This window comes from Coptis chinensis, chromosome 2 (genome assembly GCF_015680905.1).
Source record: "Coptis chinensis isolate HL-2020 chromosome 2, ASM1568090v1, whole genome shotgun sequence".
NCBI classification, from domain to species: Eukaryota; Viridiplantae; Streptophyta; class Magnoliopsida; order Ranunculales; family Ranunculaceae; genus Coptis; species Coptis chinensis.
Window position 1 is genome coordinate 90,647,501 of NC_141457.1, and position 23,834 is coordinate 90,671,334.

At 34.0% G+C, this 23,834-nt stretch overlaps 1 protein-coding gene and 1 long non-coding RNA gene across 2 annotated transcripts in view; both read right to left on the bottom strand.

The window, feature by feature from the left end:
- The window catches only part of LOC147518844 (putative LRR receptor-like serine/threonine-protein kinase At1g53440), a 44,050-nt gene extending 32,901 nt beyond the window's left edge, over positions 1–11,149 (bottom strand). Inside the window, exons 1-7 of the mRNA XM_086590560.1 lie at positions 11,125–11,149; positions 10,966–11,037; positions 10,764–10,858; positions 10,027–10,155; positions 9,865–9,936; positions 9,716–9,787; positions 9,559–9,633 (exon numbers count right to left, since the gene is read on the bottom strand). The gene's annotated coding sequence lies outside the window, so the exon portion shown is untranslated. The remainder of the gene's footprint in view (positions 1–9,558; positions 9,634–9,715; positions 9,788–9,864; positions 9,937–10,026; positions 10,156–10,763; positions 10,859–10,965; positions 11,038–11,124) is intronic.
- Positions 11,150–11,842: 693 nt separating this feature from the next.
- LOC147518845 (uncharacterized) lies at positions 11,843–22,669 on the bottom strand. Its single transcript, XR_015211894.1, has 3 exons — positions 22,412–22,669; positions 12,130–12,307; positions 11,843–12,039 (listed from the first exon to the last, which is right to left on the bottom strand). It is a non-coding gene; the product is annotated as an uncharacterized LOC147518845 (long non-coding RNA).
- Between the last annotated feature and the right edge of the window lie 1,165 nt (positions 22,670–23,834).

A 23,834-nucleotide genomic window follows, 5' to 3' on the forward strand; every position in this document is an offset into this window, starting at 1 on the left:
TCTTCATACAAGTGATAACAACTCTTGGGTCATTGACTCAGGAGCTTATGATCATATGATAGGTAATCTCCAGTTGTTTTCTAATCTTGAGTATACTCACACACCATCATATGTCATATTAGCAAATGGGGCTAAGGCTAGTATTCTTGGTAGGGGTACTATTCAGTTAACTCGTAATATATCACTTGTCTCTGTCTTGGTTATTCAAAATTTCTCCTTTAATCTATTGCTTGTTTCATCCTCTCATCCAATCTCTTCACTGTAATGTCATGTTTTCTTCTACTCATGTTGTGTTTCAGGATCTACAGACAAAGACACTAGTTGGTGGGGGGTATGAGCACGGGGGCATATATTACTTTCAAGATGGTTATGGGCACTCTCACCAAAAGCAGGCTCTCATAGTCTCAGTCTCTCCTGTTCAGTGGCATAGACGTCTTGGTCATCTTCCTCTGGCTAGTTTACGAAGTTTAGTTCCCAGTATTTCTTCTAGTATTCAGTCTTTAAGTTGTGAGGTTTGTGAGTTAGCTAAACATCGTCGTACTACTTACAAAAATAGGTTAAATAAGTGTTCTAGTGCTCCTTTTCAGTTAGTTCATTCAGATGTATGGGGTCCTTGTAGAACCACTGGCCTTTTTGGAGCCAAGTATTCTATTACATTTATAGATAATTTCTCTTGTGTTTGTTAGGTATATATCATGGAAAATCTTTCTCAAGTATTCTCTGTTTTTCAAAAATTCTATGCTGAGATTACTAATTGGTATTCTGCACACATGCATGTTTTTCGAACTGATAATGCCAAAGACTATACATCTGCAATATTAAAGTGTTTTTTAGATGACCATGGAATTACACATCAAACCTCATGTGTGGATACACCTCAACAAAATGGGGTTGCTGAGAGAAAGAACAGACCCATTCTTAAAGTTGCCCGATGCTTAATGTTTCAAACAAATCTCCCAAAGTTTTATTGGGCAGAGGCAGTCCTGACTGCCACATACTTGATTAATCGTATGCCCTCTTAAGTGTTAGGCGGAAAAACACCACACTCTGTTCTTTTTCCTGGTCAACCTTCTTTCCATCTTCCACCTCGTATTTTTGGTTGTGTCTGCTTTGTTCATAATCTTCAACCGAGTCGTGATAGGTTGAACTCTCGTGCTATTAAGTGTGTTTTCCTTGGGTATTCACGTACACAGAAAGGGTACAAGTGTTATAGTCCTCATCTGCGCAAATCATTTGTTTGTGCTGATGTTACTTTTTTTGAAGATGTCCCGTTTTACTCTTCAGAAGGGAAGATGTCCTCGGAACCTTTTGAGGATTGTGTTCAGTCATCTGGTGTTGTTGAATATGATCTTCCTGCGACTATTGGTGTTAATGAGGGAGCTAATAATCAAGTTACTGCTACTGATGTTGGAGCTCAAGAGGACGGAGCGCGTGTGTGCCCTACCAATGGCCTTACAGAAGCGCGCGCGCCCCCTTGATGTTTGACTTCCAGTAGTTGGAGGGCGTGTGCACCCAACAGATGGCCTTACAGAAGCGCGCGCACCCCCTTGATGTTCGACTTCTAGTAGATGGAGGGCGTGCACGCCCAACATATGGCCTTACAGAAGCTCGTGCGCGCCCCTTACCTACAGCTGCTATTCGAGAGTTTGAGTATGAAAGTTCAACTACTCCGCTGCCCTCACCTCTTCCGCCTGTGTCTGTGGATCCTATTGCCATTCCGTCTGACCTCGATGTTCCTATTGCCCTACGAAAACTTGAACGTCCACCTGCCAGTATGCGACTTCCTAGTAAGTATGCCCCGTATTATATTTCTCAGTATGTTTCCACTGCTCATTTACCACCATCTGTCAAGTCTTTTGCTACGTCCTTATTGTCTGTCTCTGTCCCTTCTGACTACAGGGACACTCTATCCCATCCTGGCTGGAAGCAAGCAATGGACGAGGAGTTGAGTGCCTTGTATTCTAATGACACTTGGGTCCTTACAGATCTTCCTTCTGGGAGAAAGCGGTTGCTTGTAAGTGGGTTTTCACTATTAAGCATAATCCGGATGGTACTATTTCTCGTTTAAAGGCTCGCCTGGTTTCAAAAGGCTTTACCCAGACTTATGGTATTGATTACTCCGAGACGTTTTCTCCGGTTGCAAAGTTAGCCTCTGTGCGTATTGTTATTTCTCTTGTTGTTCATCATCACTGGCCTCTGTTTCAGTTAGATGTGAAGAATGCCTTTTTACATGAAGATCTCTTGGAAGAAATCTATATGGTACAACCTCCTGGTTTTGTTGCTCAAGGGGGGAAAGTCTGTCGATTAAAGAAGTCTCTTTATGGGCTCAAGCAGTTTCCTAGAGCTTGGTTTGCGAAGTTTAGCCAGGTTTTGATGGCTAATGGAATAACTAGGTGTAAATATGATCATTCCGTGTTTTACCAAAAGACCCAGCAAGGGATTATTGTCTTAGTTGTGTATGTTGATGATATCATTGTCACAGGGTCTGACAAACAGGGTATTAATTTGATCGACTTAAAGTCAATCTCTCAAGACAGTTCCAGACCAAAGATTTAGGAGAACTGAAGTATTTCCTAGGCATTGAAGTTACAAGGTTCCCTAGTGAAATTCATCTCTCACGAAAAGTATGTATTAGACACGCTTTCGATTGAGACAGTAATTTAGAGCTTCGCCCATGAGAGACTCCTATGGATTCGAACGACAAACTCCACCATATGTTCGAGAGTTGTATGTTGATATTGAGGATACCGTAGACTAGTGGGAAAGCGATCTATGCTACTATCACTTTATTATATCTCATTTGCGGTCGGTGTAGTATCTCAAGATATGCATGCACCCGCATTCCTCACTACCGTGCGCTTATTCGGATTGCGCGGTATTTGTAAGGTTCTCCGGTCGATTGGTATATCGTTCTAATGGAAAATTTGATGTTGTTGGATATTCAGATGCTGATTATGCAGGATCAGTTTCAGATAGACGCTCCACCATTGGGTATTGTACCTTCCTTTATGGAAATTTGGTGACATGGAAGAGTAAAAAGCAAACAAATGTATCAAAGTCTAGTGCGGTAGATCGAAAGATAGAGCTATGGCTCAAGGGATCAGTGAAGTTAATGTGGATTTGTAATATGCTACATGAGTTAGGTTTCCAGGTACAGCTACCGATCCCTCTTCATTGTGACAATCGGGCAGCCATTCATATCGCTTCTAATCCAGTATTTCATGAGCGAACTAAGCACATAGATGTAGATTGTCATTATGTCAGACATAATGTTGAAACAAAGGCGATAAGCACTCCTTATGTGGCGTCTCGAGATCAGTTAGCTGATATTTTCACCAAACCAGTGATTCGTCCAGTTTTGAATTATATTGGTAATAAGCTAGGCATGAGCGACATCTATGCTCCAGCTTGAAAGGGGGTGTTGAAGTATGTAGAGTCGGTCTCACACATTCTATAAGTGTGAGACCGTATCTTATTTAAATAGTTGCTATTTCGGTGAAGTCTATCACCCCAGTATAAATATATGAATTGTAGGTTAGAGTAAAATATACTCTAAACCCTACCTTCTTCTTGTGCCTCCATCATTTCTTCTTCTTCTCCACTACATCTCTGTAATCTAACCAGGCAACCACTATATGCATCTCCTAGCATAATTTAACAGTTCTACTCAAGCTTTTCTTCTCCACTATAAGCATTTTCAGAAGTACGGAACTGCATGGTTATTGTAAATATGGGAAGTGGCCTAGATCACAAGGAACTCAAGTTACTCAAGCTTCCCAAAAACTACAGGGTTTCAATTGAGTGGTTATAGAAACTAAAATTGTACACTATAACAACAATATTTGGCAAGTTGATATGTAATCTTATGACTAGATAATTGGGTCATCCACAGAAAGTTGCTTTCTAATCCATCTTCTCCTCCGAGACGCTTACCTCTTAGCTTAGCGCAAAAGTCAATAAGATTTTCCATAGTGGCGAGCTTTCTCAACTTGTTATTTGTCACAAACCGATTTTCTAAACAATTAAAAATGAATATTTGAAATATAAATATCTCAAACATCATTATGTTCAATTGTCTAAAAACCTGTGCTATGACGGGTGATACAACACATATCAAAACCTAAAACCCACATCACAACAGGGATCAACTTAACAACAAAAATCTCCAAATTCCTCAACTATCACTTTATTCAACTTTCTTCCATCCCAATACAAACATAAACAAACTTTAAGAATAACAATTTCCAACATCGTATTCTCATGTCATATAAAAAATGTAACCTACGTTATTACATCATTCCAAAAGATCAGACCTAATAATTTAAACTCCCAGACTGCTCCAGGCGAGAATCCAAATCACACGCCATGGTTCCATCGCCTTCCACCTATGTTCCTAAGAACACACCCACGCTAACAAAACAAAGTAACAAACGTCAAGAAATTGAATTTGCTGGTATGAGTAGACTAACCACATATAAACATTATCATACTTTAATTATCCAAACAATCACTTTATATTTTCCCATAACTTAATCATTATCGACTGGAAGACAATGTAGTTCCGTCATTTCAACCGCATAAATGCGTCTTCCCAAGCAAGACTTCCATTATATTAACTCATTCAAATCACTCATTTTAATATCTTAATCATTGCATTAACACTTACCGATATCCATCTGCCAGATAAAAGGGTAGGACCGCGCCCCTCAAGACAAAATGTTATTAAGTCCTACCCTCCCCGCAAAAGAAAGTTAGAACTTCTATATAATATGTGTAGATATCCTATAGGTATTCGAAGTAAACCCAATCACACTCGCACAATCAATTCAATTTCTCTCATCAAATAATCAATTACTTTTCTTATACACATATTTCACAACCTATGTACCTTAGGTCATTCCCTACATTCAAGGAATACCCAACCCTACATTCCCCAGACACTCAAGGAATACAACTAACCCGCAAAGGCTTAATACCTTAGTTCCTCTCAGGGTAGTCCAAACAATCGGTCATTCATGGCACATTCAATGAATACGGGGTCATTCATGGAACATTCAATGAATACCCATGATAACGCTTAACGGGCCATTTATGGCACATTCAATAAATGTCCACCTAACATATGACATCAATAAATATAAAACTCAATTCCAAAACATGAGGTGGAGAGTTCTAAAAGAGTCGCGGTAAATTTGTTTACGCATTATTGAACCTTATTTCATATATTATTTCAGAGAACGAAAGAGTATCTTGATTCATGTATTTTTGTTTTACGCGTTATTAATTTCAGAGATGTCTTAGTGTCATAACGTTGCATATTATAAAATACTGCAAAATCACATAGTAGTTAATACACATACACACGTATATCTAGAGGTCTTAGCCTAAAGTCAAGTATGCTAATAGCCCTAGACCTATCTTAATAGCCCAAACATAATCCGAGTTAAAAGTCAACTCTGGTCAACGGTCAAAGTCAACTCTGGTCAAAGTCAAACCCTGGTCAAAGTCAAAGTCAACCATCATGGTCGAAGTCAAACTGTCGTTTCCATGTTCAACAGGTTCGGGGTCATAGCCATGGTTCATGACTAAGGTCAAAGGTGTATGACTCATAGGCTCATGGTTAAGGCCATGGTTCGGACCCAACTGGCCAACCCAAACCTTAGAACCCGGAAGTCTAAACATTTAAAGACCCAATTAGATCTATTTTAAGTCCAATGGACTGGCCCCAAACAATATTAGAAACGGGCCCAAAAACTTATACTGAACAGGCCCAAAACACAACTGAGTTCGGCCCCTAAAACTTTAAATTAAACCGGTCCATAAATTTCAAAACAAATGAAAAAAGGCCCAAACCACTTAAATTAGATTTCGCCCCACCTAACAACTTAACTAAAACCGCCCAACCAAACTAATGTTTTTGGCCCAACCGATTTGGCCCAAGCCCAAAATCGGATTACTGCTCATCTTCTTCACTCCACCACCACCACCAAAACCGGCCACCCAAAAATCGCCACCACCCCTCACTTCATCAAACCGAAAATGAAGAGGGTGCAAACCCCCACCCCTTTAACAAACACGAAATCCTCACTTCTTAATTCCACCATCTTCCCAAAACTAGATCTAGAAATATTCCCATCGCCATTAGAGCTTGTTTCAAGCTTCCAAATTCTCATACCAACCTCAAACACACCCCCTCACACCCAAACATCAACCCAATCATCCACAATAAAAAAAAAACAACAAAACCAACAATAACAATTCATCGGCGATTTCTTGGCTGCCATTGATGCTCTCTTGAGCTTCAATAGGTTCAAAACGCATCAATCAATGAACTAATGCAAGAAGCGTAAGGCATCGCATCGGGAGAGGCCATCCAATCCGTCCCGCCAAAACAACAAGTGTGTCTCAGTGATTTCTCAAATTAAAAGACGTGAAACTCCACTTGCCACACCGTACCATCAACGATTCCCACTACTGAATCTCCCCTAACTAAATGGTAGTCCGAATCGACTTCTATGTTTGATCATAAACATCATGACCTAGACAAAGACTTTTAACAGTTACCCAAAAATTTCCGACAATTCATAGGTATAGCAGATTATAAGGCTCGGGAAGGCAATAGTTTTTCTATCTTTATTTCATACTTGTGATAAGTGTAGCACGCAGCGTGAGATCCTTCCACGATACTAAAAGGTGATCACATGTTTTAACGCCTACCATAACATGATAAGCTAACCAGAAACAAGAAAAACACGATACCAAATTATGGATAAAGAATATTCTACTCACCTTTTATAAACCGAACAACGAGAAAACCCGAAAGACCGAAGTCAACTGTTGCGCGAAACGACGATCTTCCTCGTTCAAAACCTTTTCTTCTCTCAGCCAAACTCCCCCTTTTTTTCTAAAACCCTCGCTGTATTTTTTTTTCCAAAACTCTACGTGCGAAGACTCCCCGAAAAACAAGGACAACCCTTATCCATTTATCTATGGGCTTTTATCCTTAACTGATAGTTATCCTATATTATTTTATATATTATTCATTATTATTATTATTATGAAAATAAGAGAACTAAAACACGGGGTGTTATACTACTAGTCCCAACTTATTAGGCATAAGACAGTTGTGACAAAGGAGACATAGGAAACGCTGCTTGACTGAACCTTAGATCCCATGGCTTTGGCTTGGAGCCAGAATCAGCGGCTAGAATTCTAGGGGCCAAGCTAAAAAAGTAAGGTTCCTCAATTTCCATCAGTTTATTGTCCAATTCTGGTATAATTACGAATTCTGTCATTTATTTTGGCCTCACTTGCTCATTGGGTCTCCTCTTTCTGACCTCGCACTGACATTTACTTTAAGATACCAAAACTTATCTTATCAATAAAGATCATTGTTCACATATATTGAACTTTAGTTCCAACTTTTAAGATAATAAATATCGAGGCAGAATTTGTTAGCCAGTCAAGTCACCTCTATGCAAAATTAATCACTTCATTCCACTGTTATAACGTGAATTAATTGTTGATTTTTCTTGTGACAGGCGACAGTCGTCTGCCTTTTCTTGATTATTAAGTAAGCTCTTGTTTTCAAACTCTTGCATCTCTTTTAATCCCTTAGTCTATCAATTAAGATGTCAACCGCAACCAGTAAGTATGACAGAGAAATCGGCGGTAAAAAAAGTGATGCAGGATCATGAAGGAATATTTCATTAGTATTCTAATTAAATTAGTAATAGGTTATTACTTATTAGAGTTTCCTATTCTCTTTAGTATTAGGTTATTTAGTAGTTTCTATTTGGTTTCCTATTAGAATTAGGAACAAGTTTTAGTAAATAAAGCATCTAGGCCTTCACTGTTAAGGGGTTATAATTGAATATTATTTATAAGACAATTGTTGTTCTTGTTTAAAAGTTTAAAACTTAGTTTTAGGTGTTTTATTTTATATAGATTAATTGATGTTTATGGATTATTGAACCTTCCCCAACAATATACATCAGAAAGGGTGATTAAAAAGAAGTTCTGACATTGTCCATTGATACTTGGAGATGAACTCCAATTCTTTGTAGAAGGGATTGGTAATTTGGTATAGGCTCAGGAGAACCAAGATACGGGTAGGGTATGAAAAACTAGTGGCCGATACACCAACAGTTATTAGTCTAGACATTGTTTGGTCCCTTGCTTGTCAGTAACTTAATTAATTTTTTCAACTCTCCAAATGTAATGAAAATCCCATCAAAATTTCCAAAAAAAGAATTTTTTTTTTAAAAAAAAACACAAATTAACCAAAAGAAAATCTGAATCAGCAACTTCAAAATGAAAACCAAAAGTCCGTACAACATAATTTGATGGAAGGATTAAAGCACTATCCATAAGTCCAACAAAAAAAACTGATAATTCAAAAACTAACAACACTAGATATTGAGAAGAAATTATTAGTTTGTTCTTTGAAATTATGAAGTTGGTTATTCTTTGAATACTCAAATTCTCCAGATTTTCTGAGGTGGAAAGGGTGGATTATGCTTGTGTTTTTTGTACTTTTCAAACGATATAAAAGTATAGAGAGAAGGCGGTGGGGGTTGGAATCTAGAATAGAGGAATTGGCAAATATATTGTGGGGTCGGTTGATATTGGAAAGGAGAAAGTGGAGAAAAAGACCATTTTTTATTTTTGGGGAGAAAGCCCGATCTTATTTTTTATACACTTTATTGGGCCAAATCTGTTCCCGTCGTTTATAAGTGGTGGCCCATATTTTGAAAACAGACCAGACCAAACAACTAAACACCTTACCAGGAGTCCAGGAGTATACAAGTTCCCCAATCCATGCTGCCAATAAAGAAAGTTCTTTCAACTAATTAACAAAAATTATGACTCTGACGTTACTTTCCCAGAACCCAATGAACAAAAATAGTTTGTTTAACTTTTATTGCTATCTGATTAGATGTTCTGGATCATTCAAAAAGAAACTGAGTCGAAGACAGTTTAATTATTAGGGAGGAGTTCTAGGGACATATTTTATGTTAACACGTAAACAAACTCAAAATTATTAAGGTATTTATAAGTTTTGGATTAGGCTAATTTTTTTGTAGATATGATCTTCTAACCATTCTAAATATTGTCACAAATAATCAAAAAAATCCAAAATTTCCAAACTTGCCAAATGTAGTTAACAATTTACAAAATTTGGCTAATTGTAGACCGTTCATTTTCACCATTTTGGATACTATATTTGGCAATTTTATTTATTTATTTATTTTTTTGATTATTTGTGACAATGTTTAGAATAGTTAGAAAATCATATCTACAAAAAATTAGCCTAATCCAAAACTTATAAATGCCATAACAATTTTGAGTTTGTTTATGTGTTAAGATAAGATATGTCCCTAGAACCCCTCCCTAATTATTAAACCATACCATCCCTTCTTTTAACATCTATGGATCACTCATTTGAATGACAGATCGAATCCACAAAGTCAAAATCCATTAGCAGTAATAGAAAGGATATACACACAACAAAATAACTAACATATACCTAAACTAGCAAGACACAAAGAAACTTACAGTTTCTTGATGTTTATCAATTTTTCTCCAATGTATGGAGGGATTGAGCCAGTAATTGAGCAGCTTCTTAAAACCCTGCGCAAATAGGTAAAGCTTAGTCCTTTACGAGACTAATAGTATGATTACACAAGAAGTATATATCCACAACTCAACTTACAATTCTTCCAGTTTTGTCAGCTCTTGCATATCAGGAAAATCCATACTCGATACATTCAGGTCAGATATCCTCCTAAAACAAAATGGTTTAATCAAACAAAATGGTTAAAAAGAAAATGAAAACTATCATACAGTGGCAAAAGGCTTTACAGTTTTGTTAGGTTTCTCAAGAGAGAAATGTTAGGAGGAATAGGACCCTCCATATTTGTTCCTTGCATATCTCTGCATTGGTCCAAATAATTGTTAGTAAATTATGCAACATTTATCAAAACAAAAGTAAGAGATATTGAAAAAGGTCAGTTGAGTACTCACAGCCTGTCAAGTCTTGTCCAGTTTCCAATGAAATCGGTATTCTACCAAATTGATACGGAACCATCTATCCCATCGCAATTAGTAACCAGATTTCCATTACATGACATTCGTCACTTAAAATGGATGCAACTTTATTTAGGCCGAGTCCAATGGTCGACCACTCTCTATCTCTATCCCCAATACCACAGTGTTATACGGGATAGAGTGGGTTTAAAGGGCTAGCAATGGTTTGAACCATCCTACGCCACTTAAACTGGCGCGGTTTGAAATAACTTTTTTCCACGCCACTTCAACCAGCACAGAATGAAAACCAAAAAAAAAAAAAAAAAACCATTCCACACCACTTCGACCAGCGCAGAATGAAAACCCAAATTTTGAAAAAGACGAAACTGCCCCTGCGCCCTTTAATTGAGTAATAGAATACATCCGTAATAAAATAGAAATAGTGGAGGTAGTGTAGTAATTCTCTATTCTCATAATTACCATGTGATTCGGTGGGGACACTTTGCAAACCACTCCACTTCAAATGGCGCGGTTTGAAATTGCATTTTGCATTCCACGCCACTTCAAGTGGCGCCGTTTGGGTTTTTACAAACCACTCCACTTCAAGTGGCGTGGAATGCACTCTCTATTCCTCTATTTTACTCTCTATATCTGGAGAGTTGAATAGAGATGAGGGGCACAAACCACCGCCACTCCCTCCAGTTTTGAAAGAATGGAGTGCCATTGCACCCAGCCTTAGTAACCTTTATCAACTTACAAGTCCGTTAAATTTGTGAGATCGCCAAAAGTTTCCGGTAATACTCCTGTGAAGTTGTTACCAGAAAGAAGGCTGCACAAATAAATAATTTGTGAGTACTAGTACTGGTTTGTCAATTTTGATTCATAATAATGAAACGACCACTGGACACGCAAGCCTAAAAATCGAATGAGTCATACGCTCGTTTCAGTCTAAGCAAATTCCCAAGTTCTCGAGGAAGTGGTCCCCCAATATTATTGTCTTGGAAGTTCCTACATATAAGATAATTAACTTGGGTTAGTAAAATCATACTCATTTTATGATTTCACTGCTGTTGATAGTTTAGGGTAACATCTTACACTTCTTCCAGAGTAGAGATACGGTTCCACCGATACGGTTTCCCAACAAAGACCTGATAATATACAAATATTTTAGTAATAATATAATAAATGTGCAACCAGCTCTAACGCTTCTAACACCATTTCCAATGCAAGTCAGTGTTTTTCACCTCCACGTCGGCTCAATTTTCCCAATTTATTACCGTTTTGGTGAAAACCAAGATGAGAGTGCTCAATGTAGAGGTGACTTTGAATCTCGGACAGGATGTTTGATTCCGTCTAAATGTAGAAATCGAAAAAACGCGCCGGACGGAATGAAACATCCCGTCGGAAGTTTAAAAAAAAACCAAAAAAAAATTGAAAAAACATGCGAGTCCAAAAAAAAATGAAAATTTAAAAAAAAAACACACGAGACCGAATAAAACATTCCGTCTGAAGCTCACAACTCGGTGAAAATCTCAATAGCAAGTGCTACCCTCGTTGTGACTTAGTTACAAGTCACCAACTTCGTCATCTTTGTATTGGGCAAGGATTTTTTAGTATTCAAAGGTAAAAACTCTAAATTTCCTCTCATAGTGACTTACATTGGGAATGCTCTAAGTGAAAGAGAACTTACAATCTAACGAGAGGAAGTGAAGCCCAACTTTTTGGAATAGACCCATTCAGAAATCTCTACACGAGAGAGAGAAAAATCAATACCCAAATGCCACGGAGAATTTGAGAAAGAGTGTGTTGGGCCAAATACAGTGAGACCCATGAAACTTGAGTCTTTTATTGGGTATGGGCCTGCTATAGTTTAGCTCATAATTGAACACTTTACCGGTAACCTACAAAAGTCAAATGGGAACAATGTTCCTGACTTACATTTCGATAAAAAAAAGGAGGTTGGCGAAGTCATCCGGTAATTCTCCCTCTAAGCTCAATCTCTGGAGCACACTGAAATTGAAACAAAAAAGCACAAACTATTAAAATTGTGAAATGCTAGATGACCATTTGATCTTTGTGTAAATTAAGAAAATTGCATACACTTTTGTGACGTGGCAAATGGTAGAGGCGTTGAAAGTACAATTACAGGTAACACCGTTTGGGGGGTAATAATCCAAGTCTGATGTGGTAACATTTAAACCTTGACCTGGTACGCATGAATTCGGGTTCACATTCCACTGTAGTCCCAATTTTGTGGATATTCGTCGAAGCGTTTGTACTGTTATCACAAAAGTAAGTTGATACCGAAATTACTAATTACTAAAAATAATAATAAAATTAAATTTAAAAAAAAAAACAAAAAAAAACAAGGCAATGACTTAGGTAATGGTTGACACATCACACGTGTTTGAATGTATGATCTTAATTAATAAAATCGACTGGATAGTGAGATTAGTATAATATTATTCTTGCTTATACTTTTCATATGTTTATTTAACCAGAAACTGAAATACAGATATTTGATCATACAAATGTTAGATATTTTTTAAAATATAATTTTTTTTTTAATTAAACAATTTTATAAAAATATTTATTAGAATGAAATACCCATATAACTCCTGTAACTCCTATTTTGTAGCTTAAAAACATATTTAATTGTGGTAATTATTAGAGAGGTAATACCATTTTATGGAGTTAGTGGTTACAACTTTGGTGTTAATTAGAGTTATATATAGTTATCTCTATATATATAGAAGTAGTTCTACTCAAACTCTCTCTGTAACTCCCTTGGGACTCCATTTCCTATGTGACATCAAATCCTATTATATATTTCCAAAATTCAAAAAGCAAACATAGAAACAAATTAATTATAAATAACTTACCTAATTAAAGAAATAATACAAAAAATAGTAACAAATAAAAAAAAAAATTACCTATATTTCTACAAACAAATAAAGAAAGAATAAACCTCAACACACAAAAAAATTGGACACCCAAGTGCGAAACAAATCATCATATTTTTTGACATTTGTATACACCATATATATGAACTATTGGTTCAAGTCAATAGATAAAAAACCATTTTAAATTAATATAAACTAAAGTAAAGTGATAAAAAGTGGAATTTTGTGAGAAGAAAAAAAGAGAGGATTGAGAATGAGGAAAGTTAATTTTTTGAGGCGCCCAAATTTTTTTGGACCTTGGTTTTTTTGTTTGATTTGTTTGTGGAAATATAATTAAGCTTTTTGTTATTTATTTGTTACTATTTTGGGTTTTAGTTATTTAATTGGGTAAGTTATTAATTGTTTATTTGTTTCTATTTTTGTTTTTTTATTTTTGGAAAGAGAAATATAATTTTGATGCCACATAAGATATAGTCACTAGGGAGTTTATTAGAGTAAATAGATTTTTTTGATATATATAGAGAATAGAGAACTATTAACAAAGGAGGAGAATAAAGAAAATTATTTTTGTGAAGTATAGTTTTTCTTCAAGTTTTGTCTAGGACAATGTGCAAGCACATGCCTCGATCAAACGATAAGTTTTATACTTTTGTATATTTGAAATTAGATCTATTTGTTTTAGTGGAATAATTCCCTACAACAAAGTTGCATCAACTCTTTTGTTCAAAATAGTTGTTTGATGATATCGTTCCATGTTAAATTCAATGTGTTTCTTGACTTTCTTCAAAGTTATCGTTTTCAGTAAACCCTTACATTAATCCATTATTTATTAAATTAATTTCGACCTTTATTAAATCGATTTTTACTATGACACAGTTATTTTTAAAAAAGATTATTCAAAATGTGTACAAAATATTTCAAATTTCATAATATAATACATCTGCGAAGTGCCTAGTCAATATCTATATATTAATATTAAAGCTCTCTAACAAGGGATATATTTATAGATCTCTTAAACTTCCACATTATCAACTCCTATTAAAACGAGAATTTCTCTCCTATTGAAAAGAGAAATTCTAACACTTCTAATTAAAACGAGAATCTTTCTCCTATTATAATGGGAGTTCCTCTCTTATTGAAAAAGAAAAATTTGTCACTTCTAATTAAAACGGTAATTATTCTCATAATAAAAACATGAATCAACACTTCTAAATTAAAACAGGATCCTTCCCCCAATTAAAAAACGGATTTTTAAAACTTAATTAAAACAATTTGTTGATAAATTAAAACGGGTTTTCAAGACTTAATTAAAACAATTGTAAGAAAATTAAAACGAGTTTTTAAAACTTAATTAAAACAAGAGTTTTTTAACATTAGTCCTAGTCTTACTATGGTAATTAGACTTTGGTCCAGAAATGCTGAAATATTAGGTTTTAATTATACTTCTGCTACTTGATTGCCACTGAGTTGACTGCGGTCATGCTGCTTGGTTTTTTGATATGTCCATAATACCCGTACGCGTGACTCTCACACATTTGCTTAGATAATACGGGGTGTTCATTTGGACCTGAAACCGACCCAAAACCCAACTTGAAAAATAGACCAAAAACCGACCCGTACCCCCCAAAACCCAACCCAAAACCCGACCTAAACATATTTTCCAAGCATATTTTTTCACACTGTATCAAATGTTTGGTTTCGGGTATTGTAGTGTCAATTGTGGTATGTGGGTTTACAGTTAACAGGTGCGACCATTCCTCAAACATTTGAAGGCCACAATTAAAAACGCCTAATCATCCTCATCCTTGTTTCCCACCACCACCACCTTCGACACCCCACCAACATTAGACCATGCTCCTCGAACGCACAACATCAAAACCTCAAAATCAATATATCAAACCCAAAAAATCAGGCCCCATTAATTGAAAACTCAATAAATACAACCACATCGACACGAACACAGAACCCAGAAGGAGGTATCAGCAACAACAACTGCGATATGGGAGTTCATCATTTTTATTTTTTTTTTATATGGGAGAGTTGAAATTCTTTTCGTTTTGAGAATGGGTTTGGTGGTTTCTTGTTTGTTTTTAGTTGGAGAATTGGAAGAGTGTACTTTGGTCTTTTTCAGTGTTTGATTGCCTTGATTTACAATTGTAATTGTGATGAAACGGGTTGAAGAGAAGGCATAAAGTAAAATGGGTTTGTTTAAGTTATTGGGCTTTTACCTATTATTGGGCCGAAATTGAGTTGTTGTTAGATCACATTGACCTAATTACGGACCAACACATGGCAACCCAACATTTCACATGAATACATTGGTCATACGCATACTATGGTAATTAGACTAGTAAGCGCGTGAGATGCATGCTCAGGGGCATTCTTGCCATTTCAAAAGAGCAAGCAGCATGACCACAATCAACTGAGTTGACTAACGGTCAAGTAGTAGAAGTAGGACTAAAACCTAATATTTCAACATTTCTAGACCAAAGTCTAATTACCATAGTAAGACTAGGACCAATGTCTAAAAAACCCTTAAAACAATTTGTTATAAAATTAACACTGGTTAGCGACGAAAATAGGAATCACGATTTGTTAAAAAATTTATATCTGTATAATTATGATTGTTAAGCAAGTTTTTTAACAGAGCTTGTGTGTATACACTGGTCTACTTTTTTGTCTTAATATTAAATCTCCCACAAGGGGTATTTTTCGAGCTCTATTAAATTTCCACATTATCATCTCCTATTAAAATAGAAATTCCTCTCTTATTAGAAAATTAAATTATATAATTTCTAATTAAAACAAGAATCTTTCTCCTAATAAAACGAGAATTCCTCCACTATTGAATTTACATATCTAATTAAAATGATAATCCTTTTCCTAAGAAAACGGGAATCACACTTCTAAATTTAAATTAAGCAAACTATTAAAACGGTATCCCTTTCCCAATTAAAAAATGGGTTTTTAAAGCTCAATTAAAACAATTGTTAGAAATTTATTGTTAAAAAATAGGGTTTCAACTAAAACGGGATCATTTTTTCCCAATTTTTTCCCAATTCAAAAAATTGTCATGATATTTGTATATCTTCTTGAGCAAGTTTCAAAAGAGCCGGAGTGTATGTACGGGCCTACAAACTAGTATTAATATTAAATCTCTTATAAGGGCCATTTTTCTAGCTCTCTTAAAATTTCACATCATCAATTCTTATTAAAACGATAATTTTTCTTCTATTGAAAAGAGAAATTCTAGCACTTCTAATTAAAATGGAGATCCTTATTCTATTATAATGGAAATTCTTTCCCCATTGAAAAAGAAAATTCTAACACTTCTAATTAAAACGAAAATCTTTCTCCTGTTATAATGGGAGTTCCTCCCCTATTTAGCATCCTACAAACAATCATAAATCTAAACAATAATAAAATGGCTGATAGTCTATTCACCGCTAACATCGATAATTTTCCCCCAAGAAAAACATATTTCCCATAATGACCCCTTCTCTCCACCAACAAAACTACTGCTACTATTTGTATCCGACTAATGATTCACATAACACGATTAGCTCATAACCCAGTAAAATTTGAAATTTGAAGAAATCCACAAAAACAAATAAAGTATCTTTTATTGTTTCATCTCTTAAGAAACTCCTTTGGTTTAAACCAAATCCATTGATTTTTTGTCTTGAGAATAACAAATTATGCAATTTTGGGGTATGAGGTTCATTTTACACCATTGTTCTACATTTACCCAAACATTTTTTTTGCTTTTCAAGACTTTGAAGCAATTTCAGATTTATTATAACCATTCCATTATTTAAGATCTTTCAAAGTTAATGCAATTTACTGAAATTTTGGATTGCCTAAAAATAAAAATTTCAAATGTCACCAGTAAAACTCTATTTCCATCAGTTGTTATACAAATAAATAAAGAAAAAAAAAACGAGAAAAAGAATTGGGTGGTAGGTGACAATGGTGGATTAGAATGAGGGGTCATTATATGTATTCTATATTAGTTGGGGGGACAATGTTAGTAACTATGCAGAGCTATGAGATATGAAAATTATATTAATCAGTCATTCAAATTTTTTGAACCACTCTCTACATAAAGATAGCACCAAACTTTGATAAAACTCACCGACTTCTTTTTATTGTTAGGTTTAATAATAGAAGTTTGATTGAAGTTTTGTGAGAATGCCCAATGTAGCGAAGATGATATTGAAGATATTTGAATAGCAAGACATTCCCAATCATAATAAAAGGATTATGATAAATACTACTTAAAATACAAAACTATACTCGTCGAGACATTATATTCTCCCTACATATAATACAACTATGTTTAGTTCAATGCATTTGCGTCAAATTTCCGATTTTCCATTAATTATTCTTTGAGGTTAATTCAATGCAATTTCATCAAGTTTCCGATTTTCCGTTAACTATTCTTTGATGTTAGTTCAGTGCAGTTGCATTAAGTTTATAATTTCCCATTAGTTAATTATTCTTTAAGGTTAATTAGTGCAGTTGCATCCAGTTTTCGATGTTTCGTAATTAGTTTTTTAGATTAGTTCATTGCATTTGCATCCAGGTTCCAATTTCACATTAATTACTCTTTGTGGTTAGTTCAATATATCTGCATCCAGTTTCTGATTTTCCGTTAATTATTTTTCGAAGTTTGTTCGATGTGCATCTAGTTTCCAATTTTTGATTATTTATGTTTTGAGGCTAGTTCGATGCAGTTACATCCAGTTTTCGATTTCAAGTTAACTATTATTTGAGATTATTTCAATGCATTTTAATCCAATTTCTGATTTCTCGTTAGCTAATTAATATATGATTTTAGTTTAATCCAGTTGCATACAATTTCTGATTTTCTGTTAATTATTCATTGAAGTTAGTTCAATGCAGTTGCATCCAATTTCCGATTTCCCGTTAATTGTTATTTGATGTTAGTTCAATACATTTGCATCAAGTTTTCGATTTTCCATTAATTATTTTTTGAGGTTAGTTCAATGCAGTTGCATCAAATTTATGATTTCCAGTTAATTATTCATTAAGGCTAGTTCAGTGCAGTTGCATCCATTTTTCGATGTTTCGTTAATTAGTCTTTGATATTAGTTCATTGCATTTGCATCTAGTTTATAATTTCTTGTTAATAACTTTTTGAGGTTAGTTCAATACATCTGCATCTAGTTTCTGATTTCTGATTATTTATACTTTTGTTGAGATTAATTCGATTCAATTACATCTGGTTTTTGATTTTCCGTTAACTATTATTTGAGGTTATTTCAATGCAGTTGTATCCAATTTCCGATTTCCGTTAAGTTTTTTTTTAGGTTAGTTCAATACATTTGTATCAAGTTTTCGATTTCCCGTTAATTATTTTGTGAGGTTAGTTCAACGCAGTTGCATCAAATTTATGATTTCCCGTTAATTATTCATGAAGGTTAGTTTTGTACAGTTGCATCCATTTTTCAATGTTTCGTTAATTAGTCTTTGAGATTAGTTTATTGCATTTGCATCCAATTTATGACTCCCCGTTAATAACTCTTTGAGGTTAGTTTAATACATCTGCATCTAGTTTCTGATTTCTGATTATTTATGTTTTGTTTGAGATTAGTTCGATTCAATTACATCCGGTTTCTGATTTCCCGTTAACTATTCTTTGAGGTTATTTCAATGCATTTGCATATAGTTTCTAATTTTCTGTCAATTATTTTTTGAGGTTAGTTCAATGCAGTTGCATTCGGGGTTTTTGATTTCCTATTAATTATTTTTTTAGGTTAGTTTAATGCATTTGCATCCAGTTTCTGATTTCCTGTTAATTATTATTTGAGATTTGTTTAATGCATTTGCATACCGTTTCCGATTTCCCATTAAATATTTTTCAAGGATTTGCATCCAATTTATAATTTCATGTTAGTTATTCTCTAATGTCAATTTAATGCAGTTGCATCCAGTTTCTGATTTCTAGTTAATCACTTTTTGAGTTTAGTTTATTGTATTTGCATAAAATTTATGATTTCCCATTAATTACTCTTTGAGCTCAATTTAATGTATTTGAATCCAATTTTCGATTTCCTTTTAATTATCCAATGTGGTGTGTAGTACCAACTTCTACTGATCCATCAATAATGTCTTTGCAAACATGACATAAAAATAAATTATGCTTGATTTACTATGTGGGATCATCAAAGATTATTCAGTATCTAATTTCACGTTAATTATTCTTTGCGGTTAGTTCAATGCATTTGCATCCAATTTCATGGTAATTGTTCTTCGAGATCAGTTTAATGCATTTGCATCTAGTTTCTGATTTCTCGTTTATTATTCGATAAGGTTGCATTTGCATCTAGTTTCCGATTTCACGTTAATTTGTTTGATGTTAGTTCAATGAATTTACATCAAGTTTTCAATTTTCCGTTAATTATTTCTTGAAGTTAGTTCAATTCATTTGCATCCAGTTTATTTTTTGAGATTAGTTCAATGCAGTTGCATCCGGTTTCTGATTTTCTGTTAATTATTCTTTAAGATTAGTTCCACACGCATTTGCGCTTGCATCCTGTTTCCAATTTATAGTTAATTTTTCTTTGAGGTTAGTTCAATACACTTGCATCCAGTTTTCGATTTCCCGTTAATTTAATCTTTGAGGGTTAGTCCAATGCATTTGTATCCAGTTTCTGATTTTCCAACCATTATGCATTTATATATATATTAGTTCGATGTATTTGCATCCAAATTTTGATTTTCCGTTAATTATTCCTTGAGGTTAGTTTAATGCAGTTGTATTCATATTCTGATTTTCTATTAATTACTTTTTAAGATTAGTTTAATGCTTGTATTTGCATACAGTTTCCGATTTCCCGTTAAATATTATTTGAGGTTAGTTCGATGCATTTGCATTCAGTTTTCAATTTCTCGTTAATTGTTCTTTGACGTTAGTTTCTTGTAGTGTTATATATGTTTTAAAATATTTGTCATTATTGGTTTGCCCTTTTTTTTTTCCTTCTATTATATATTTTGTGATGTTATTTTTTGTATAATTTAATTTTCCACATGTAATTTGTTTTGGTTTGGTATATAATTTATTTAAACCCAACGTCCACTTATATATATAATTGGAAATTACATTATAGTGTTGAAAAATTCTAAATTCATAAATTTAATTGGAATATGTCGTAATTATTGTGACCGGAATTGTGGTTTTAGAAATTCTTAACTATGACTAAATGTCTAAATCATATCCCACCGTGGATGGCGCATCAAATCGATCTAACTTTATTTGTTTAGGCCCAATAGTGCATATAATTCAACTTTATTTGTTTAGGCCCATATAGTGCATACAATACAATTTTATTTGTTGTCCGCTTAGTTTTGGGTGTACACTGTTACTTATTTTATGATTAGTTGATTGTTTTCCTTTTTCCTCAGTTACATGTGTGGTTAACAAATGCATAAAGTAAATGTTCAAGCAACTCAATTCATTTTTACCTTTGTTCTTTCATTGTCTTTTTCTAGAAGAAACTTTGTTATGTTAAACTTCACATGAGATTAATGTGGAAACTATTTTTTGTGGCGTAAGGGTGTTAGGAAAATCATGTTAGGTGGGAACTATTGTTTTTAGCAATTTAGTATTGTGTCTCCTATTTTTTCGTAATTAGCTGGTGTTTAGGAAAAGTTGGAGACTCTGTGAAACTCTAGATGGGATTGTTTTCTTATTCAATAATTCTAGGGAGACAGGGTTTTGAGCCCGTTCTAGTGACATGCTGAGGTGGTCCTTAAGGATGATTTTAACCGGAAAATGAGCATTTAGCCCAATTTCTTGTAGACAATATATATATACACACATTAAAAGGGTATGGTTTTCAAGTGCCACTCGTTTTATCAATCCGATAAGGTTACTCATTTTATAGTACAATAAAATTTGTGCGGTAGAGACAAGCTGAACAATCTCCAAAAATCTGTTAAGAATCACCAATCTTTTGTACTATATTTGATGAGACAACCAATTATTCGTTTAGACAACCAATAATTCTAGGGAGACAGGGTTTTGTGCCCGTTCTAGTGACATGCTGAGGTGGAAGGCAATTTTTCCTCCTCTCTCTCTCTCACTCACATGCTCTTTAATTTACAAAAAGATAAAAAATAAAATAAAAATAAAAATAAAAATTTCTGTTTTGTCTCTCTCTAAGTATTTATTGAAAAAGAGAGATTCTAGGGACATATTTTATCTTGACACGTAAACAAACTCAAAATCGTTCGAGCATTTATAAGTTTCAGATTAAACTAATATTTTGTAGATATTTCCTAACTATTCTAAACATTGTCACAAATAATAAAAAAAATTCAAAAATTCAAAACTTGCCAAATATAGTTAACAATTTACAAAATTTGGCTAATTATAGACCGTTCATTTTCACCATTTTTTATACTATATTTGGCAAGTTTAGAAATTTTTTATTTTTTTTTATTATTTGTTACAATATTTAGAATAGTTAGGAGATTATATCTACAAAATATTAGCTTAATCCGAAACTTATAAATACCCTAACGATTTTGAGTTTGTTTACGTGTCAAGATAAAATACGTCTCTAGAACCCCTCCCTTATTGAAAACACCCATCCCTGTTTGAAACCCCCACACTTTCATCAATAAAAACATCATACATGAATTTAATGTCAACATGACTAATATAAAAACACCTCAATTTTTTATTCATTTGTTGTGTTGGGCTTTCTATAGATTAATTTAGATTTTTTTTTTTTTTTTTTTTTTTGCTTTAAAATTGAGAACTTTGAGGTTTTAGGAGATACCCTCAATACCCATTTTAGTTTAAATGATCTGAAGTTCATTTGATTTTGGATTAAAGGATTTCTTGCAGCCTAATTGTTTTACAAACTTGTTAAAATTCTAGTTAAGGTGGACAAAGTATTGAGATTTGTTTATTTCTAATGAGTAATAACCACTGTCGGTAGGTGTTATTAACTTTTTATGATGATGATGGCAGTTGCATACTTAAAAAAAAAAAATAAAAAATAACCATGGTGAAGAAGAAACTTATTTAGCTTGTATTTGTTTTTCTTTTTATTTTGTGATTTAAATGACACGTGATAGAGCAAAAAATTTGCCTTCCACGTCAGCAGGTCACTAGAACGGGCTCAAAACTCTGTCTCCCTAGAATTATTGAATTTGATAAAGTAACTAATAAAATCGGCCGACAGCTAATTCAATATTGCTTGTGGGTAACATGTAACATGCATGAGCGATCCATGTACTTGTTGATGGAAATGCATATGCAAGTTTTGACGGAGCAAGTGCGCGGAATTTAGAAGCTAGCTATCAAAATAGGTGCAAGCTAGAGCAACGGCAAAAACAGAGCTAAATTAGTAGTAAATTGAATATATAATTTCGCCAAACAACACAAAGAAATGGATGGAAATGTAATGAACTTCTAATGAATAATAGATAAACATAAAACTCACATTCATCAGTTGGTATAACTTGTGCATCAGATCGGAATTCTCCAGTGAAAGTCAGAACAATGGATAAAAGAATAATGATATAAACAGTTCTCCTTGAGATTGCAAGAAAAGTTAACTCCATCAACGCTTCAAAACTCTAAGTTTTCACAAAAAATCATGTAAGAAGTTGCAATGGAGGACAAAAACTAAGCCACAGAGAAAGAATGAAGAAGGCTTTGTGAGCGTGTGTGTGAGAGAGAGATGTTTATGATCGATATAACGAACCTGAAATCCAAATATAAGCAGACGATGTTGATTTGGCACGCGGGAAAGTTAAAAATAAAAAAGCAATTAGGACAATAAAAAAGAAAGGTGTAGATGTACAAGAGATTGGGTAATTAAGTTGGACTATATATATCTTATGCTATTAGAAGTTTAGAACTAAACCGCCTCGATCTGCTACTGCTGCACAAGATTGTGCACGTCAAGGCTGTTGTATTTGAACAATGGAATTGATGTAATTGTTGCAGGTTTTGGGCACTGTTATTTATTGTGTCTGTTGTCTTAAAAATATGGGAACAATTGTACAAACCACTAGTTCAGAATGTGTGGTTTATATAGTTACTGGGTAAGTCTCCAAATGCATATATGCCCTTTAGTTTTATTGATTTGCATTGTCGAATCCGCACTAATTAAGCTAGCAAATGCTTGTGCTTATTACGCGTAGCTGATTTGATTACTCAAAACCTTAGGAAATAATTTTGAACTACATCCATTGTACCTCAAGTAGAAACATCCTATGAACGTGAAGTTAGCAAAATAGTTGCAGAGTTAAAAGAAGGTTGAGAAGATGAGATGTTGAGGTGCCCTTTCATTTTTTTTTGCCTATTTATTATTTATTATTATTATTTATTTAGTATTATTTTTATTTTTGCATAATTTGGTGTGGCTATAAAGTGATATTGTAAAGTTGACACAAAAAAGTGGAATTATTTGTAAATTGTACACATGAATCTCATTTCCAGACAAGTCTTGTGTGGGGGAAGGGGATTCTTAGAAATTAGAAGAAAAAAATTAGGTGTGGGTTTAGTGGGTGCACCCATCAACAAAGTCGTACGTTATTATAAATAGATGTACAAACATGCAAATCGTGCTACGCATGGTTTTTGTTAAGTCTTGAAACCCATTTCTCGAGATTGATAGGTAGCATGGTATTTTTAGATTCTAATTGTAATTAAAGAAATGGTATAAAAACATTGGAGGCTAGTTATATAACTTTAGTGATATAAGGGAGCTCTTCTAATTGGTTTAAAAGTGGAGGATAATTATATGATTTTAGTGACCTGGAGGGGGTTATTCTAAATTATTAATAAAGAGGGAGTTTGTTCTAAATTTAGCGAGAGAGGTGTTTCTAAATTCGATAAATAGAGAAATAACAAATTGC